Below are 21,108 nucleotides of genomic sequence, written 5' to 3' on the forward strand. Positions count from 1 at the left end.
TTAGTGTCTTAATGCAAACGTTTTGTAAAGTGATGCTAGACCAACAACGTGCTGTTGGGCTGTGTGCTCTCTGCAGGACGGTGTCTGTACTCAAAGATTGTTGATGAAATGAGAGCTTCACTCTGTTTTTGTTGTCTAAACCAGGGGTTCCCAAACTTTGCCATGCCTAGGACCCCCATATAGCATTATCGTCTGGCGGGGACCCCCCTGTTGCCTTTTTTTTTTTTAAATGATGAGTACATTATGATGGAAAATATGACAAATTAATCATACAGCTTAATATGTTTTCTTAATATATATTGGTATTAATAATTAATAATCAGTTATTCTTCAAACTTTTTTGTCTTTATCTTTTGTTTGTCATTCATTACATTGATGGTGTCTTCTGTTATAAACATTCTTAACACAATATTAAACGGTAATATCAACAGTAAACATATTTTAAAGCATTTTTAAAGTGATTTCTGTCTTTATAATATTATATGATTTTGAACAGTAATATCAACAATTAACATATATTTGTATTATTTTTTAAAGCTATTTATATATAATATTCAACAGTAATATTAACAGTAAACGTATTTATATTTATATAAACAACAATATTTGCTACATCCGTGCTCTCATCCAGCTGCAGAGTGAAATATTCACTAGCTCTCACTTGCTCCAAAAGCTGAGCAGATGCTCAGTTTCACTCTCAGTAGCGGCAGCTCGATTCTGATTGGCTTGAAGGGCGGTCGTGTGAATTAAAAACAAAAAAATAAAATATGAAAAAATAAAAAATATTAAAAGATTGGCATCAAAGGACACAGATTGATAGATATGCAGTTATTAATAACATCTAAAAAATGTAACATTCAATTTTTTTTTAAATTCCACTTTCCCTCAAACTTTGCGCGACCCCCGGGGGGTCGGGCCCCGCTTTGAAAAACACTGGTCTAAACAACGCCAACAGAGCGATACGTCTTCTTTCCAGCAGATGGCATACATGTTACATCATGCAGTTCAACTGTCATCCACATATTAGAGATTCAAAACAGCAATGTGTGAGATAAGGCTAGTAATTGACTATTTCAACAGAATGTGAAGAGGTTAGTCTTGAAGCCACGTCCAATATGTTTGTGTTTTGTTTGATTAAATCAACTGAAATGAGCATTCAATGACTCAATTATTCTGAATTACTGTCATTACATCATGGGTTTGCATTGCAATATTAGAACGCATAAAACCCAACTTTATTTCCCCCAAGTTGCGGGTGTTCATTGTTTAGAAGTCCGCTGTGTTTCATCCAAGCTTCCACTGCGTGCTCCGATAATGCTGAAAGTATCTGTTGTATGGTTTACCTGCTCCAGTAACACAAGTGTAATTGACTGGACAGAGACAAGAGATAGTGAATGGATCCAGAGGAGAACCAGAAGATAGTCCGCATAGAGCCTTCAGAATCTGAAAATGATCAGGGATAGAGCTAGAAAAAAACTCCAAAAACCTGAATAGATCTAGAAGATAGCAAAGCCAAGAAAGACCCAGACAGGAAGGAGCCAAAATAGTTTGTATTTTTTATTTTTTAATATTCAAGCTCTTCTCTTAAGATATTAGAACATCTTATCAGAATTCTCTGAGTTTGTATCAACTTTGGTACTTAAAACAGATAAAGTAATTATCGTAGGTGACTTTAATATTCATGTTGACGATGATAAAAATAGCCTTACTGTTGCAAATAACTCTATATTAGATTATGTTGGTTTCTGTCAGAGTGTAAATAAACCAACCCACTGCTATAATCACACTCTCGACCTTGTTCTGACTTATGCTATTGAAATTGAGCAACTATTAGTTGAACCGCATAATCCTGCTTTATCCGACCATTTCTTAGTAACTTTTGAAGTACTATTACGAGACTACAAAGCATTAGTCAAAAGCTCCTGCAGCAGAAACCTATCTGTTAGTGCTATAGCCACATTTAAGGAAGAGATTCCACCAATACTTAACTCGATAGCATGTCTGCATGTAAGGGAGGAAACTTATACAAAATGTACACCACCCCAAATTGATCATGTTGTTGATAGTGTTACAGATGCACTGCAAATACAATTATACTCTGTTGCTCCTTTGAAAAAGAAGAAAATGAAACAACATAGATTTGCTCCATGGCATAATGCCGAAACCCGTAAAATAAAGCAAAAGTCGAGACAACTTGAAAGGATATGGCGTTCCACTAAACTTGAAGAATCTCGTTTAATTTGGCATATTACTCTCAATGAATATAAGAAAGCACTGCGTAAAGCGAGAGCAGCCTACTACTCTTCATTAATAGATGAGAATAAGAATAATGCAAGATTTCTTTTCAGCACTGTAGCCAGGCTGACAGAGAGCCACAGCTCGATTGAGCCTTCTATTCCCATAGCACTCAGTAGTAATGATTTGATGTGCTTTTTTAACGATAAAATTGTTACTCTTAGAAACAAAATTAATTACCTCTTGCCTATGACCAGTATAGTGTTATCAACAGCTCCCGGAAACGTAAGTTCTAATATTACACTAGATAGTAAACTAGAATGCTTTTCAGCCATTAACCTTGAACAATTAAATTAAATGATTCTCTCTTCCCAATTCCAACTAAGCTGTTGAAGGAAGTTTTTCCATTAATTAGCACTTCTTTATTAAATATTATGAATATGTCTTTATTATCAGGCTATGTTCCACAATCATTCAAAGTAGCAGTGATGAAACCGCTTATTAAAAAGCACAACCTCGATCCAGAGGTTTTAGCCAACTATAGACCTATTTCTAATCTTCCGTTCCTCTAAAAAATTCTTGAGAAAGCGGTCGCAAAACAGTTGTGTGATTACTTAAAAAACAATGATTTATTTGAAGATTTTCAGTCTGGCTTTAGAACACATCATAGCACAGAGACAGCTCTGGTTAAAGTTACAAATGGCATTATAATAGCCTCAGACAAGGGACTTGTCTCTATTCTTGTTTTGCTCAATCTCAGTGCTGCATTTGATACTATCGACCATGATATCCTATTGCAAAGACTAGAGCACTTAGTTGGCATACAGGGAACTGCTTTAGGCTGGTTTAGGTCCTATCTATCTGAACGCTCTCAGTTTGTACGTGTTAACGATGAATCTTCTATGCAAACCAAAGTTATCCATGGTGTGCCACAGGGCTCAGTGCTCGGACCTATTTTGTTCACATTATATATGCTTCCATTAGGCAATATTATAAGGAATCATTCTGTAAACTTTCATTGTTATGCGGATGATACTCAACTATATTTATCAATCAAGCCTGATGAAATTAATCATCTAAATAAAATTCAAGGACTTAAAAACGTGGATGACCTTACATGTTTTGATGTTAAACACGACCAAAACTGAAGTTATTGTACTTGGCCCAAAGAATCTACGAAACAAATTATCTAAAGATATACTAACTATGGATGGCATTAATTTGGCCTCCAGTGAGACTGTAAGGAATCTTGGTGTAATATTTGATCAGGATTTATCCTTTAACGCCCACATAAAATCAATTTCAAGGACCGCCTACTTCCATCGAGATTCAGCCCCTAGTTTTGCTGATATAGGCTTAGTTTGTCGGGGGACATCTTACTTCTTCCTTCTCTCTGTCTATACCTGTGTACTCTCATGTTCCGATTAACCCAGCTTCCCCAAATGTCTTTCTTTTTGGTGTCTATATACGCCGGGATCCGGCGTCATGGTAGTGTGTGTGTGTGTGTGTGTGTGTGTGTGTGTGTGTGTGTGTGTGTGTGTGTGTGTGTGTGTGTGTGTGTGTGGTGATCATGTTGTGCGCACTATCCGTGCTGAGTGTGCTGACTTTTCGTACAATTTCCCACTGTCTGGCTTCCTGCATAAAGTCAAGTGCTCGGCGCAGTTGTCGGCGAAATGTCGCTCCTCTGCATGTCGCACCAGATGCTAACAACAACAATGCACGTAAGATCTCTCTCTCGCTCGCTCGAGCCACACATACACACACACTCCCGGTCCTCCCAATAGCCAGTCGGTTTCTCCCGTTGAGTGTGGAAGTGTGGTCTGCCACAAGCGGGTGGCAGGAGCGGGACTGTCAGCATCAGCGGGGCTGTCAGCATCAGCAACGTGGATGACCTTAAACTTTTTGATGTTAAACACAACCAAAACTGAAGTTATTGTACTTGGCCCGAAGAATCTACGAAACAAATTATCTAAGGATATACTAACTATGGATGGCATTAATTTGGCCTCCAGTGAGAATGTAAGGAATCTTGGTGTTATATTTGATCAGGATTTATCCTTTAACGCCCACATAAAATAAATTTCAAGGACCGCCTACTTCCATCTACGTAACATTGCAAAAATCAGGCATATCTTGCCTCAAAACGATGCAGAGAAACTAGTCCATGCATTTGTTACTTCAAGGCTGGATTATTGTAACTCTTTATTATCAGGGTGAACCAAGAAGTCAGTCAAGTCGCTTCAGCTGATTCAAAATGCTGCAGCTCGTGTACCAACCAGAGTTAGGAAAAGGGACCACATTACTCCTGTTCTGGCTGCCTTACACTGGCTCCCTATAGAACACAGGATATCATTTAAAATTATTCTTCTCGCCTACAAAGCCCTTAATGGGCAGGCGCCATCTTACCTTAAAGAACTCATTATACCCTACTGTCCTATTAGGGCATTGCGTTCCTAGAATGTAGGGTTGTTGGTTGTTCCGAGAGTCTCTAAAAGTACAATGGGAGCCAGAGCCTTTTCTTATCAAGCTCCACATTTGTGGAATCAGCTTCCAGTTTGTGTTCGGGCGGCAGACACCCTATCCGTTTTTAAGAGTGCGCTTAAGACCTTCCTTTTTGATAAAGCTTATAGTTAGGGCTGATTAGATTCAGCCCCTAGTTTTGCTGATATAGGCTTAGTTTGTCGGGGGACATCTTACTTCTTCCTTCTCTCTGTCTATACCTGTGTACTCTCATGTTCCGATTAACCCAGCTTCCCCAAATGTCTTTCTTTTTGGTGTCTATATACGCCGGGATCCGGAGTCATGGATGATCCTGCGCTCCTCTGTCCTGGATCGCGAGCCCTGGATCTTGAGTCGTGGCTGTGGTCCTGGATCATAGGTCCTGGATGGATATCCTCGTTGATTCATTTTCCTATTATACACACATGCATTTCCAAACATTTGGACTACCTATGTTGCAAATGTATTATCTTTTCAATTTACACACGGCATCTATTGCACGTCTGTCCGTCCTGGGAGAGGGATCCCTCCTCTGTTGCTCTCCCTGAGGTTTCTCCCATTTTTCCCTTTAAACTGCGGGTTTTCTTCGGAAGTTTTTCCTTGTACGATGTGAGGGTCTAAGGACAGAGGGTGTCGTATTGTCATACTGATATTTTGTACAAACTGTAAAGTCCACTGAGACAAATGTAACATTTGTGATATTGGGCTATATAAATAAACATTGATTGACTGTGAATAATGTATTCAAATAAATACAAAATATAATAAAATAAACATTAAGGTGCAGCATTTCGATGAACTGAAATAATCTGTATTTGAACTGTACTGTACTAGTACCTAAGCAGCCAGCTTGACATTAGGACTTGCTTGTCATTGTATTTTCATGTTTTTTTAAAGAAAAATGAACTTGCTTGCTGAAAGGGCAGATCTGCTGGCCCTAACAATTCCTCCTGCTGTGGAGAACACCCTCTCGCTAGGGACAGAGGTAGCAGATACAGCCAGGTAGCGCTTTGCCAACATGGCAACATAAGGATACTTGGCTTAGCTTTGGCTCGGTCTGAACTTTTTGCGAATGGTGGAGGCTTACATGCTAGCGGGAGTTGGGTTTGCACTTCAGTCTTTTTTCTTTTGGTACCGGTGATATTCACGTTCATGCCTTTTCAAATGAGTGTGCAAGTTTGATATATTGCCAGCCGCGTAACCAATGTTAGTTGAACAATGCCGACAAACAGCTTTGGTTCGGTCCACCCGTCTTTGTCCGTCATCCTTGTACGTAACTGCGAAACCAAAATGTTCCCAAACTGGAGACTTCAATGATGCTGGAGGATTTTCCAGCTCAACTTTATCTGCGTTCGCCATTTCGACAGTTCTTCAAATTACTGACTACATTTGAACGCATCCCTGTGACCAGCTCTCATAGCCTATGCCTCTCGTCCAATGAAATGACTTGCTTGCTCTATGACGCGTTGAACCCAATGTTGTTTGTTTGTAGCATTTATTTAACCAGGTGAAAGCCCCTTGAGATCAAAAGATCTCTTTTTCAAGGGTGACCTGCAGGACATTAGTTACACATGTAACATAAAAACAACAGAACAACAATAAGGATGACATACAACATAATGTACAGGGTACAGTTTACAAACTCTATTTACAGAGACAGGTACCATGAGTATCAAACAGCATGTCACCCAGCTGAGTTTTAAAATGATGCAGGGGAACCAAAGTGCTCAGTTTTAAACATGTTTGCAGACAGTTCCAATTTAGTGGAGCTGCACAAATAAAAGCTTTCTTCCCTAAGTCAGTTCTAGCACTTGGCACATTTAATAAAACAACATCATGAGATCTCAGGCAATATGTACTTTCAATTCGTCGAGAGATCAGAGAGCAGATATAAAAAGGTAGTTTACCCAACATGGCTTTGTAAATGAACATGTACCAGTGACTGAGCCTCCGTACAGTTAGTGAAGGCAGACCTGCCTTGGCATATAGGGTACAGTGATGAGTAAGTGCTTTACAGTTAGTAACTGTGATAGGCGGCATCTAACTTTTCCAGGCAATGGGCAGGTGCATTCATATAGATCAAATCACCATAGTCCAGCACAGGTAAAAAGGTCACAGTGACTATTCTTTTCCTGGCTTCAAAAGAGAAACAGGACTTGTTTCTGAAAAAGAAAACTAGTCTAACCCTCAGCTTTTTAAGCAGGTTATTGACATGAAGTTTAAAAGTAAGACAATCATCAAGCCAGATACCAAGGTATTTATAACTGGTAACCACTTTGAGTACTTGTCCTTGCATAGTAACAATATCCAAAACAGGCTCTGGTGTCTTTTTAGCTTTTGTAAATAGCATTACCTTGGTTTTATCAACATTTAAAATAAGCTTAAGTTCAGCAAGCTGAGTCTGAATAATGTTAAAAACAGCCTGTAATTTAACACCAGCCTCCTTAATGGAGGGACCTGCACAATACATCACGGTATCATCAGCATAAAAATGTAAAGTAGCTTCATCCACATTTTCACCTAAACTGTTGATATATATGGAGAATAAAAGTGGACCTAAAACAGAACCTTGAGGAACACCATTAGCAATGTTTAACCACTCAGAAGACAGTCCATCAAAGTGAACACATTGGGACCTTTCAGAGAGGTAATTCACAAACCACCCCACTGCATGGCTGGATATGCCGATACTGAGTAGCCTCTGCTTTAAGATGCAATGATCGACGGTATCAAATGCTTTGGAAAGGTCAATAAATAGAGCTGCACAACTCTGCTTATTGTCTAAAATACTCGTAATATCATTCACCACTTTCATTGTGGCAGTGATGGTGCTTTGTTGTTTTCTGAAGCCTGACTGATGTTTAGACAGGATATCATTTTTACATAAAAACTCCTTTACCTGTTCACTCACTAGGCGTTCGAGCACCTTCGCCAGAACTGACAATTTAGAGATTGGCCTATAGTTATTTAAAATAGTTGCGTCCCCTCCTTTTAGTAAAGGCAAGACATAAGCTGACTTCCATACTTTTGGGATTGCATTTGTGCTGAAGGAGAGGTTAAAAAGAGTAGTAAGAGGAAGAGCAATAAAATCTGCAGCTATCTTTAAAAAGAAAGGTTCTACGTTGTCCGGGCCAGCCGGTTTCTTAGGATCTAGCTTAGATAAGGCTTCATGAACAACATTGACAGTAAAAGGAGTAAAACTGAAAGGGTTTTCCAGACCACATTGTTCTGAGTCACATACTGTAGTGTTCACAGAAGCAGAGTTAGAAACAGAATCAAACATAGAACCGCAGGACACAAAATGCTCATTAAAGCAATTTAACATAGTGGCCCTGTCCGATATAGTGCCAGATGCTGTGGTAAGGCACGGAGGTAGCTCATTACGGATCTCACCGGTGGATATCGATTTTATTGCTTTCCAAAATGTCCTAGGATTATTTAGGTTTTCTGTGGTAACTGACAAATAGTACTTCGACTTTGCACTTTTGACATTTGAAGTGAAGCTATTCCTTAGCTGCCTAAAACGCAGCCACTCTACCTCTGAGCCTGATTTCCTAGCCTTTGCCCAGGCCTTGTTTCTCTCATGAAGGAGACTAGACAGCTCAGCAGAAAACCAAGGATTGTCTCGTCCCTTTACTCTAAATGTACGCAGGGGTGCATGTCTATCAATGATCTCCATAAAACCAAGATAAAAATAAGACCATGCGGTTTCCACATCAGCACACAGATCGATTTTATCCCAATCAAACCCAAACAGATCATGCACAAAACCCTGCTCAACAAAATGTTTTTTGTCTCTCTTAATGATAATGCGAGGTTTAACCTTTTGGACCTTAGTGTCCCTAATTGTGGCTACAACACAGTGATCGCTCAGATCATTTGCAAATACTCCCACAGATGAATATTTATGGGGAACATTAGTTAAAATGAGATCAATTAGGGAGGATTTATTAGGGGACTTCATCTTTGGGCGAGTAGGACTGTCAACAATCTGAGTAACATTCAAAGAGATACAAAGGTTTTTAAAATCCTCTGACACTGCAGTTAACCAGTCCCAGTTAAAATCTCCAAGTAGCACTATTTCCTTGTAGTCTAGTTGTGATAAAATATTTGCTAGTGAAGACAAGGAGTCTTTGACAGCTGAGGGGGGTCTGTAACAACTCACTACCATGACCTGTTGACCCTTTGCCACTTCTATATTTATGGCTAAAAATTCGAATTGCTTACTGATCGATTTGGAAACTAATGTGGTTACACTGAACCTATTCTTAACATAAATGGCAACGCCACCACCTTTATTAGGCCGGTCGGTACGATACACATTAAAACCATTTAAGGCAATGTCAGAGGCCAAAATAGATTTGTTTAGCCATGTTTCTGATAAGACAATGACGTCAGCGTCAGTCGATTTTGCCCAGATACGGACAAAATCTAGTTTACCTAACAGACTGCGCACATTCAAGTGGATGAAACCCAACCCAGACCTAGCTTTAAAATCAGCAGGAGTAGCGATCTGACTACTACTACTGGGCGGACCAGGGTTAGGTTTTACATTTCGTGACAGTAATAACAACAAAAACAAGCATCTTTTCCTCTTAAACGACACACATATATTGTCATCTAATTTAGAAACACCGGAAAAGTCTGCGAGAGTGTGATTAGAGCTTAAGAAGCAGTCCTGAAGAACCATCATCGTAGGAAAATAAAAAAGACAAACATATTTTGTCGAGCAGATTGTCTGTGACAAGGCAACCGGTAATTGTTTGAGCAACACATCCGAACCTTTGCAGGGGATGCCCACTGCAGGTGGCAGAACAGACCTGAATCCAGTAGTCTTCTCAGAATGACTAGAGATCTTCTCATAGTCCAAAACAGTTAACAGGCACAGCAGAATCCCGATATGGGCCATTTTCCCAGACCAGCACACAGTATCCGCGATGTTCCTGGAGCAAAATCAGCACAGCAGCAAAGGACAGGCGAAAACAGCAGCGTGGAAGCGCTCCGGTCCCTCCGTGGTATCCCCGGGGTGAAAGCAGGCCTCTGCAACAGCAGAACCAGGACAGGTGGAAAGCAGGCCCCAGCGGTGGTAAAATCCTCCTCCGCACAGCAGCACACGCCCGGTGGAAGCAGACCAAGCCCGAAGCGTGGATCCACTCCGTCTCTCCGCGACGACTCCGGGGTAAAAACCTCTCCAGTACAGCGGTATTCTACAGATGGGAGCATGCCTCCGTAGATCGCAGATCGCAGGCAGCAAACAGGTGGAGCCGCTCCGTCTCTTCGCGACGAGCAGGCCTCTGTAAATCGCAGATCGCATGCAGCAACAGGTGGAGCCGCTCCGTCTCTTCGCGACGTCACCGGAGGAAAAACACCTCAGTACAGCCGTACTCGACAGGTGGGAGTAGGCCTCCACAGTTCGCAGACAACTAAAACTACTACTTGTATAAGCAGGGATGGCTAAAAGTTTGTAAGCAGGAGAGCTAGATGCTGCTAGATGCTGCTAGATGCTAACAGATGCCAGATGCTAACAGGTAAGTGCGAGCCTGTAGAAATTGCGACTGCCTCCTTCAATGTGAGCAAATTACTCTGAATGCTGCGACGCAGCACCCGAGATTACTTCCAAAAAGTTGTTCACGTTCTACATTTTTTACGTTTAACGTTATATTCGTTCGGTACAGTTCAATACACACGTACCGAATAATTTCACCCCGGGAGGGCGTGTGTACGTGTGGCGCGAGGGAGCGAGAGAGAGCCCTTACGTGTATTGTTGTTGTTAGCATCTGGTGCTAGCTAGCAGCGCTAACGGATATAAGGAGCTGTTTAAATGAAAACAGAGGAGCGACATTTCGCCGACAACTGCGTCGAGCACTTGACTTTATGCAGGAAGCCAGACAGTGGGACATTGTACGAGAAGTCAGCACACTCAGCACGGATAGTGCGCGCAACATGATACACACACACACACACACACACACACACACACACACACACACACACACACACACACACACACACACACACACACACACACACACACACACACACACACACACACACACACACACACACACACACGCACACAGTATTGTATGAGAGGTTCCAGGTTGAATTGAGGCGAATATTTGTAATGTTCAGAGGTTGTTGTGTTTAATATTCATGATGATAATATTTGTCATTGTTCAAATGATAATAAACATTTGCATAAAGCACATTTGTCCACTCATTTGTTGATAAGAGTATTAAAAACTTGAAAAATATTCCTCTAAGGTACATTTAGAACAGATAAAAAATGTGTGATTCAGTCCTAATATATATATATACGTTTACAGAATATATTATAAATAAATGTTGGCAATAATTGATTGATGAGATTTTACATTAATTTATATTAATGTTTTAATTACTTAATGACCTTTGTACTAGTTCCCCTATTCTTTATCAAGTAACATTTTAGATGTGTTTCATTTATTATTGAACATATTTATTAGGGATGCTCTAATCGCCAATTTTGGGGCCGATCGCCAATCGCCGGAATCAGCATCGGCCGATACCGATCGCCGATCCGATCGAGTGGGCGGGGCCTATGGGGATCTTCCATTTAAAGTGATGTTTAAAACTCAGTTAATGGGCTCATTCACTGGAGCTTCCACAAACAACAACCAACATAATTATTACATTCAAATGAAGTACATTATTCAGGTTTACATTAACTGTGGATAATAACACGGGAGAAATTAGCGGAAGCGCTCTCTCCCTCTCTCTCCCTCTCCTGACAGCCTGTCAGTATCTCATGCAGCTCACTGATCCAGTAATGAGTGACCCGACAGTGAAGAATAAACATATGTATAACTAGTTTAGCTTGTTCCAGAGGTAGATCAAATAGCTAAGTGTGTTAGGTCTCACTCTTAGTGAGTGTTTCGCTCCGCTCACCGGTCCGTCACAGCGGGTGGAGCTGCAGGATTTCTGCTTCACACACGTTGCATACCGCTCTTTTATTGTCCTTTTCGGACACCTTAATGCCCTGACACACCAAGCAGCCACCAGAGAACTCGCTGACGCCGACACCGACTGTTGCGTCGCCGTGTTCTCCTGCGTCTTGGCCATGTGTCGCACTGGAACACACCGCAAAGACTTCAGCCGAGCACTTACGAACTGCGCATGCGTGAGTGGCAATAACTCTCCTTGCCAGCAGGCGATGGTAGTGTGTATTCGTCATTCAAAAGAGGCAACAACCGGAAGACAGAGAAGAAGAACAGACTACGTGATATAAACAAACAACAAATAGCATGTGCATTCCATTTTCACTCTCGTCCAATCGAAAACATGTTTCGTGCGGAACTGGAGCTATCAGCCATTGGAGTGTTGCTTGTGGAAGACATTCTCAAGTAACCGCGGGACACACCAAATTGAGTTTGGGCGACAGGGCACGCTTCGTTGTCCGACTAACGAAAACGGCCAATTTCGGCCTGGTGTGTCAGGGCCTAAAATACTGCCGGACTGGTGAAGCCATTTTGGCGAGCTTGTTTTGCCGCGCACAGAGAGAAGTGTCATGTATTTTACGTCATCAATTTACGTCATGCGATCGGCTCTCGCGATCTGCATTTTTAGAGAGCCTGATCGATCGGTAGAGAGTGAGTATCGGCCAATATCGATCGGTGGCCGATCGATCGGAGCGTCCCTAATATTTATTCATTAATTTCTTTATGAATTATTCTCCCGCAATTTGAATGAATTCAAAGTATTTGTTTGTATTTGCTTTTACACATTTAAAAAGAAAAGTTGAATAAAGAAGCACATTAAAAATTTAATTATCAATGTATGTCACATGTAACTGTAGAGGAAACTTCTGTGTAGCTATGCAGTGGGAGTCACCGACTCAGGAAGGAGACACGGGAAGAGCAGTAGCTTTGATGTCAAACACATGATGGTTTATTTGGAGTTAACGGCCGGAGGATTCACATCACAAGTCCAAGAGTCAGAGGTTCTGACTTCACGGTAGAGTTGCCACGTCAATTCTGAAGAACTCTACCCCAGACCCATGTATTTAGCTAGTTCAGAGAGCATCATCAACATGCTGCATAACAAGATAGAATGATAACACCTCTATCAGCTGACGCCAACAGGCAGGAACAGGGAGACAAAACACTGAGAGCACAGCAGCCAAGGTTACAGGTGCCTGTGCTCAGTCAGGACAGTTTGAACTGATACACTGGGTCAAAGTTATGGGCCTTGGAAAATATTTCCACAACAGTAACCAACTAGTGCCCACATGCATGGGTCATATTTAAATCAGTACATTAAATGGCATATTATTCAATGTATGTATTTTTATAAATATATTTATTTTGGTAGGTTTGCTCTTCCGTAATACATTTTAATTATTATAATAAAGTACATGTGTCTAATAATACTTACATACTTTTACTTAAATAAGATATTAATGCAGTACTATAGTGTATGAGCATTATGTATGCGACAGCAACGACTGATCATATATATATATATATATATATATATATACCTGTTGCTATGTCAATAAATGTCGAACATCTACCTGGGCTAACCAGAAGTGTAAATAGTGCTCAAACAGAAAAACTAGACTGGTCAACCCTCACAAAGGAAGACATTACATCCTATTATGCTCAGACGGATACATCCTTAAAGGCCCTGTCACACTGTCCCGAAATTGACACCCGATGGACACACGAATATGGAATTGTGAATTTCGCACGAAGATGTCCCCAAACCACACACGAAGGCAACATTTACATTACATTTAAGACATACAACTGCAATGAAAGTACCAAAAACAATTATGTTACAGTACTATGATACTGTACTGATATCTTCAGACTTTGTTCTTTACTTTATCCGTCGTTATATGTAGAAAATATTACGTTTTCTCCGTAATGTTGTTTCCATAACAACAACAACTTCCTGTCAACTGTCCTTCAAAATAATATATTATATCCTTTTTAGTTTCACAGAACACAAATTGGGTTATTTACATAATATATTTACATGATTTTGTTGTGCAATAAAACAACCCGATGGACACACGATAAAGGAAATGTTCAAATTCGGCTGCGATCGTAGCATCATCGGGCCATTCGTGAGGGCATCTTAAGCCATCGTATGACCGCCGGTGGAGTTTCTCAGGCTCCGGCAGCAACTTCGTGAGCGGTGGCAAAATCTTTGGCATGCCAAAAAATTGCCGAAGGACCTTGCGAAGGTTCATTTTCGTGTTGAATTTGTGTGTCAATTGTGCCCTTCGTAAGGCCATCGTGAGGGCATCGTGTTATCATCGGTGCCATCAGGCATTCGCCCCGATCAGAGTGAGGGCGAATGCCCGATGGCACCGATGATAACACGAAGATGACACGATTTGACAAGATGTCCTCACGAGTGCCTTACGAAGTTGCCGCTCACTAAGTTGCTGCCGGAGCCTGAGAAACTCCACCGGCGGTCATACGATGGCTTAAGATGCCCTCACGAATGGCCCGATGTTGCTACGATCACAGCCGAATTTGAACATTTCCTTTATTGTGTGTCCATCGGGTGTCAATTTCGGGACAGTGTGACAGGGCCTTAACTAATATTCATCTACCTAGAGATGCAATTATGTGTAGTGATGTTAATTGTAAGGATGCAAAGCATAGGAGTGATATCTGCTCCATGTACAATGATATAGTAAGTGCTCTGTATGAAGGCAGAAAGCCTTACTACAAAAGTAACAATACGACACATAACATCAGGCCTGGCTGGAATAGGTATGTAGCTGAGTATCATGCTGAAGCCTGTGAAGCCACCAAATCATGGGCTATGGCAGGCATACCCAGACAAGGGTCTGTATTTGAGTACAAGAAGCTTACTAATGTAAGGAACATGTCTGTCTTATAGACAGAGTTAACATGTGACTTGTCCTTCAAATTTACGGAAGTCCGCACAATGGAAATGTGATGTCAACTACCAATGTAAATTCCCCGCAGATGGCACGACAAATGTTACCAACTATGCCTACACACATGCAACCCTTGGGGGTTCTATTTTGTTGTTATTCAGTGTTACCAGGGGCACGAACTTCTGACCGGTGTTCCCTCTTGGTTTAGTCCGTGGGGGAGTGCTTAAGTGTGGGTACACAGGTTCACCTGGTGCACAAGGTTATGGAGGTGGGGGTCTTGCTGGTGCTCAAGTGCCCATATACATCACCCCATGTTCCCATGACTGGTACCCGGCTAAATATACACTATTTCGGGGTAAACTGTATCCATGTTGCCCCCTGGTTCTTGTTCCTTGTACCCTGGATGCATGTAGATGGGCCTGGAAGAATGCAATGTGGAGTTCCAATGCAAATCGGCTTAAGTCCAGTCAGGGTCTGGACATGTTGCCATGACTGTTACCCCTGCTAAAGAGACACTATTTCGGGGTAAACTGTATCCATGTTGCCCCCTGGTTCTTGTTCCTTGTACCCTGGCAACACATCCTCACTCCCAGGTCGGCCTATGTTGACGTTATGTCAAGTCCTGTGTCGGCTTTTTCCAACGCAAGGGGGGGGGCCTTAGCGTCCATTTTCAACGCAAGGGGGGGGCCCTTAGCGTCCATTTTCAGCTTTCCGGGATGTCCATATGCTTCTATGGACGCTCATGGAAGCACGGCATTCGTTTGTGTCGGCTGCCCTTAAAGGCAATGTGAGCGTCCATTCTCATTGGATAACGGAGAATTGTACACCCGGAAGTAAGTATTCCCCTTACTGTCGATTGATTTTACAGTGATATCTGCACTACTCATCGACTAAAAAACACCAGAGTATCCTTGTTAATTACACAATATTGATTGGTTTAAATTGTGTGCAATGCTTTTGTATTTTTCCCCTTCGATTCGGAGAAACAAATATTTTTTCGGAGTAAAGGATGGCAGAAGACACTACACTACCCAGAATCCCCAGCTATCGTTTGGACTACACCATGTGCTCTGTTTGACGTCACGTGATTTTCACATTTCTCCCTGCAGAAAAAACAAACATGGCGGAACTTCGTTTTATTCTCGGTGGAAAATGCCTATTTTAAAGTTAGTTTGGTGGGATGAGGATCAGCACCTCCAAATCTGAGGCCATGGTTCTCAGCAGGAAACCGATGGACTGTCCACTTCAAGTAGGGAATGAGTCCTTACCCCAAGTGAAGGAGTTCAAGTATCTCGGGGTCTTGTTCTCGAGTGAGGGAACAATGGAGCGTGAGATGGGCCGGAGAATCGGAGCAGCGGGAGCGGTACTGCAGTCGCTTTACCGCACCGTTGTGACGAAAAGGGAGCTGAGCCAGAAGGCAAAGCTCTCTGTCTACCGGGTCATTTTCGTTCCTACCCTCACCTATGGTCATGAAGGATGGGTCATGACCGAAAGAACGAGATCGCGGATACAAGCGGCCGAGATGGGTTTTCTCCGCAGGGTGGCTGGTGTCTCCCTTAGGGATAAGGTGAGAAGTTCGGTCATCAGGGAGGGACTCGGAGTTGAGCCGCTCCTCCTTCGCGTCGAAAGGAGCCAGTTGACGTGGTTCGGGCACCTAGTTAGGATGCCACCTGGGCGCCTCCCTAGGGAGGTGTTCCAGGCACGTCCAGCTGGGAAGAGACCAAGGGGTAGACCTAGGACCAGGTGGAGGGATTATATCTCTTCGCTGGCCTGGGAGCGCCTTGGGATCCCCCAGTCAGAGCTGGTTGATGTCGCCAGGGAAAAGAAAGTTTGGGGCTCTCTGCTGGAACTGCTACCCCCGCGACCCGACCACGGATAAGCGGAAGAAGATGGATGGATTTGGCCATTCAAATGCGTTTTGATGTCATTTGATGCGAGATATATGAGTTGTTATTTCAGATTATGTGTGCAGTGCCCACATGATCTTTAGTTTGCTAGTTATTACGAAGATTACTTCAGGAAATTGCGTCCATAACGTTTTCATTGTTACCAAGGTGGTTGCTAGGGACGCTGCTATCGATATTATTTCTGTTATGTTGTGTAACTGTTTAATGGTGTTATCTTTATTGCTACCCCCTTCCCCGTCAATGTATAGTGTTGGTCCACAGCGCAAACATATTAGTTTAACAAAATCCGCATCTAAAGATACGTTATTTTCCCCTGTGCAATTGCAGTCTCACATCTCACAGCACATCGTCATTAACAAATACCGGAAACAGACCGAAAACCTTTTTTTTTTTTAAAATAATACTTTATTCCGAGTGTGCTTGCTTTTCTCTTTGAAAGTCATCACATACCGGCATTGTAATACACGATTCGGCTGCATTAAATATTACATATCTGCCGTAGTTCTCTATTTATAGAGCCCTGATGAGAAGACTTCTAGACAAACATGAGGAACTGAAAACGTGACGTGGATCATAAATATATCAGCCATTAAACAACATCTTACATTTATTTTCACACAATACGTCTCCTTGCAGTATCAACACTAATTCGGCTGACTTTTATATTTGATCCAATTGGTAGATAGGCTGTATTTACACCATAAAGGTGCACAGCTGATATAAAGGGACACCTAGTGGTTAAAGCATGTTATTGAATTTCATTATTTTTATTATTAGATATTAATAGGATCCCTATAAAGTATATTCATTACTCGTTATTCTCTACTAATAGTTCATTAAAGACTGTATATAATGACTATTTTGCACATCCCTTTCAAGATTTTCTAAGGTTTATTGACATATCATATAGGCCTACACAACTATGGTGTAGTAGTTATGCATTGAATGAAAAACTTGGCTCGCAGGTTCCTCAATAGTGCATTACAAGACATCTATCAATATTTGTGCATATACCTCCAGCAATGTTAACTATGTTGAAGAACTTATTTTAACTGATATTATACATAATGTATTATACTCTTATAAGATGTATGTAGATATTTCATCTCCGACCTTGTCAGGTATTGAATAATCAATAAATAAAGAACACAGAATTGTTGAATATAAAACACAGAATTTGTGTGATTATACTAAATGATTTACAAATAAACACCACTGCATATTTAACTGTTACACATGCTGATGTAACGCAAATGTTCCAACTTGGGATCAATAAAGTATATCTTATCTTAAGCTGATCGATGGCTACTGCCATATTTGCAAAATGTGCCTCTGAACCTTGACAAGTGCATGTTTCAGGCTTATCAATTAATGTAATGTAATGTTATCAATTAACAACAGGGGTCACACACATAAGACCAGCTGTTAAATAAAGCTCTTCTGACCTTAGCTGGCATGTGTGTAGGCCTATATATATTAATGCTGCCCATTATGGGCACAAGCAATTTTCACCCATTTATTAATTATATGTTTTAAATGTGAGTGTTTCCTATCCCCTAAACCTCCAGGGATGTACACAGTTTAATACTGGCAACTTCTTATTATGGGAAATACGAAAACGTATTTTATAACTACAACTCCCAGTAGAGACGTGCCATAGATAGAGAACATGTTGCGAAACAGAATAGCCAGCATGTGTAGTTCTGGAGATGGGGTGGGGGAGGGGGGGACGCGGTGGACCCGTTCAAATCCAGTTTTGGACAGTCTGCCGTGCATGGTTCCATCCCATTTCAAGTGCTGTTCGAGAATCGGCGTAACCCTCGGAGCACACTCTCCAATCACAGAGCTTGAGGACTATCACGGGGTTTGTCAAACAGAGCACATGGTGTAGTCCAAACGATAGCTGGGGATTCTGGGTAGTGTAGTGTCTTCTGCCATCCTTTACTCCGAAAAAATATTTGTTTCTCCGAATGGAAGGGGAAAAATACAAAAGCATTGCACACAATTTAAACCAATCAATGTTGTGTAACTCACAAGGATAATCTGGTGTTTTTTAGTCGATGAGTAGTGCAGATATCACTGTAAAATCAATCGACAGTAAGGGGAATACTTACTTCCGGGTGTACAATTCTCCGTTATCCAATGAGAATGGACGCTCACATTGCCTTTAAGGGCAGCCGACACAAACGAATGCCGTGCTTCCATGAGCGTCCATAGAAGCATATGGACATCCCGGAAAGCTGAAAATGGACGCTAAGGGCCCCCCCCTTGCGTTGAAAATGGACGCTAAGGCCCCCCCCTTGCGTTGGAAAAAGCCGACAGGGGACTTGACATAACGTCAACATAGGCCGACCTGGGAGTGAGGATGTGTTGACCCTGGATGCATGTAGATGGGCCTGGAAGAATGCAATGTGGAGTTCCAATGCAAATCGGCTTAAGTCCAGTCAGGGTCTGGACATGTTTCCATGACTGTTACCCTGCTAAAGAGACACTATTTCGGGGTAAACTGTATCCATGTTGCCCCCTGGTTCTTGTTCCTTGTACCCTGGATGCATGTAGGCTGGCCTGGAAGAATGCAATGTGGAGTTCCAATGCAAATCGGCTTAAGTCCAGTCAGGGTCTGGACATGTTGCCATGACTGTTACCCTGCTAAAGAGACACTATTTCGGGGTAAACTGTATCCATGTTGCCCCCTGGTTCTTGTTCCTTGTACCCTGGATGCATGTAGATGGGCCTGGAAGAATGCAATGTGGAGTTCCAATGCAAATCGGCTTAAGTCCAGTCAGGGTCTGGACATGTTGCCATGACTGTTACCCTGCTAAAGAGACACTATTTCGGGGTAAACTGTATCCATGTTGCCCCCTGGTTCTTGTTCCTTGTACCCTGGATGCATGTAGATGGGCCTGAAAGAATGCAATGTGGAGTTCCAATGCAAATCGGCTTAAGTCCAGTCAGGGTCTGGACATGTTGCCATGACTGTTACCCTGCTAAAGAGACACTATTTCGGGGTAAACTGTATCCATGTTGCCCCCTGGTTCTTGTTCCTTGTACCCTGGATGCATGTAGATGGGCCTGGAAGAATGCAATGTGGAGTTCCAATGCAAATCGGCTTAAGTCCAGTCAGGGTCTGGACATGTTGCCATGACTGTTACCCTGCTAAAGAGACACTATTTCGGGGTAAACTGTATCCATGTTGGCCCCTGGTTCTTGTTCCTTGTACCCTGGATGCATGTAGGCTGGCCTGGAAGAATGCAATGTGGAGTTCCAATGCAAATCGGCTTAAGTCCAGTCAGGGTCTGGACATGTTGCCATGACTGTTACCCTGCTAAAGAGACACTATTTCGGGGTAAACTGTATCCATGTTGCCCCCTGGTTCTTGTTCCTTGTACCCTGGATGTATGTTGGTGTCCCTGGAAGAATGCAATGTGGAGTTCCAATGAAAATCGGCTTAAGTCCAGTCAGGGTCTGGACATGTGGCCATGACTGTTACCCGGCTAAAGAGACACTATTTCGGGGTAAACTGTATCCATGTTGCCCCCTGGTTCTTGTTCCTTGTACCCTGGATGTATGTTGGTGTCCTTGGAAGAATGCAATGTGGAGTTCCAATGAAAATCGGCTTAAGTCCAGTCAGGGTCTGGACATGTTGCCATGACTGTTACCCGGCTAAAGAGACACTATTTCGGGGTAAACTGTATCCATGTTGACCCCTGGTTCTTCATCCTTATACCCTGGATGTATGTTGGTGTCCCTGGAAGAATGCAATGTGGAGTTCCAATGAAAATCGGCTTAAGTCCAGTCAGGGTCTGGACATGTTGCCATGACTGGTACCCGCCTTAAGAGACACTATTTCGGGGTAAACTGTATCCATGTTGACCCCTGGTTCTTCTCTCCTGGTGTCCATTTCATGTATATTTCCTTGTGTCCATTTCATGTATATTTCCTTGTGTCCATTTCATGTATATTTCCTCGTGTCCATTTCATGTATATTTCCTCGTGTCCATTTCATGTATATTTGATGGGGGACTCACATGTGGATGAAATTGACCCAATTCCCGGAGGTTCCGGGCCGAATTTGGGATCTCATATGCGGCCTGCCGTGCACCCCCACCCGTGGAAAGCAAAAAAAAGTAAATAAAACGGTCAATTATATCTTAAATTCATCAAAAACTACGTTTTTAAAAATTCTCGAAAAACGGCTAAGTGCCAACGGGTGAGGGGGTCAACCCTTCGGCGCTTCGGGCGGAAGCCCCGGAGACATTTCCACTGACCCGTGGCACTTTTCAACGTAGAGGGGAATTCAGACCTCCCCTCCTCCGTTAACAATTTTCATTCATCTTTTCCAAGCTACCTTCTGCACGAAATCGGAAACCCGGTTTTTGAGAGCACTTAGAAAAAAACGGCCTATTTCTCATGATGGGGAAATCATGGAGGAATGCGTCCGATGAGTGAGCACTTTGGATCTTATACAATTGTTGCCCGGAGGACCCCCAATCACGGTTCTTACAAAACTTTAAGTTTTTGAATTGGCCTCTGGAGGAATGCAAGGGGAGTTTCCACGGAATAACGAGA

Source organism: Gymnodraco acuticeps, unplaced genomic scaffold (assembly GCF_902827175.1).
Source record: "Gymnodraco acuticeps unplaced genomic scaffold, fGymAcu1.1, whole genome shotgun sequence".
In the NCBI taxonomy this organism is placed as follows: Eukaryota; Metazoa; Chordata; class Actinopteri; order Perciformes; family Bathydraconidae; genus Gymnodraco; species Gymnodraco acuticeps.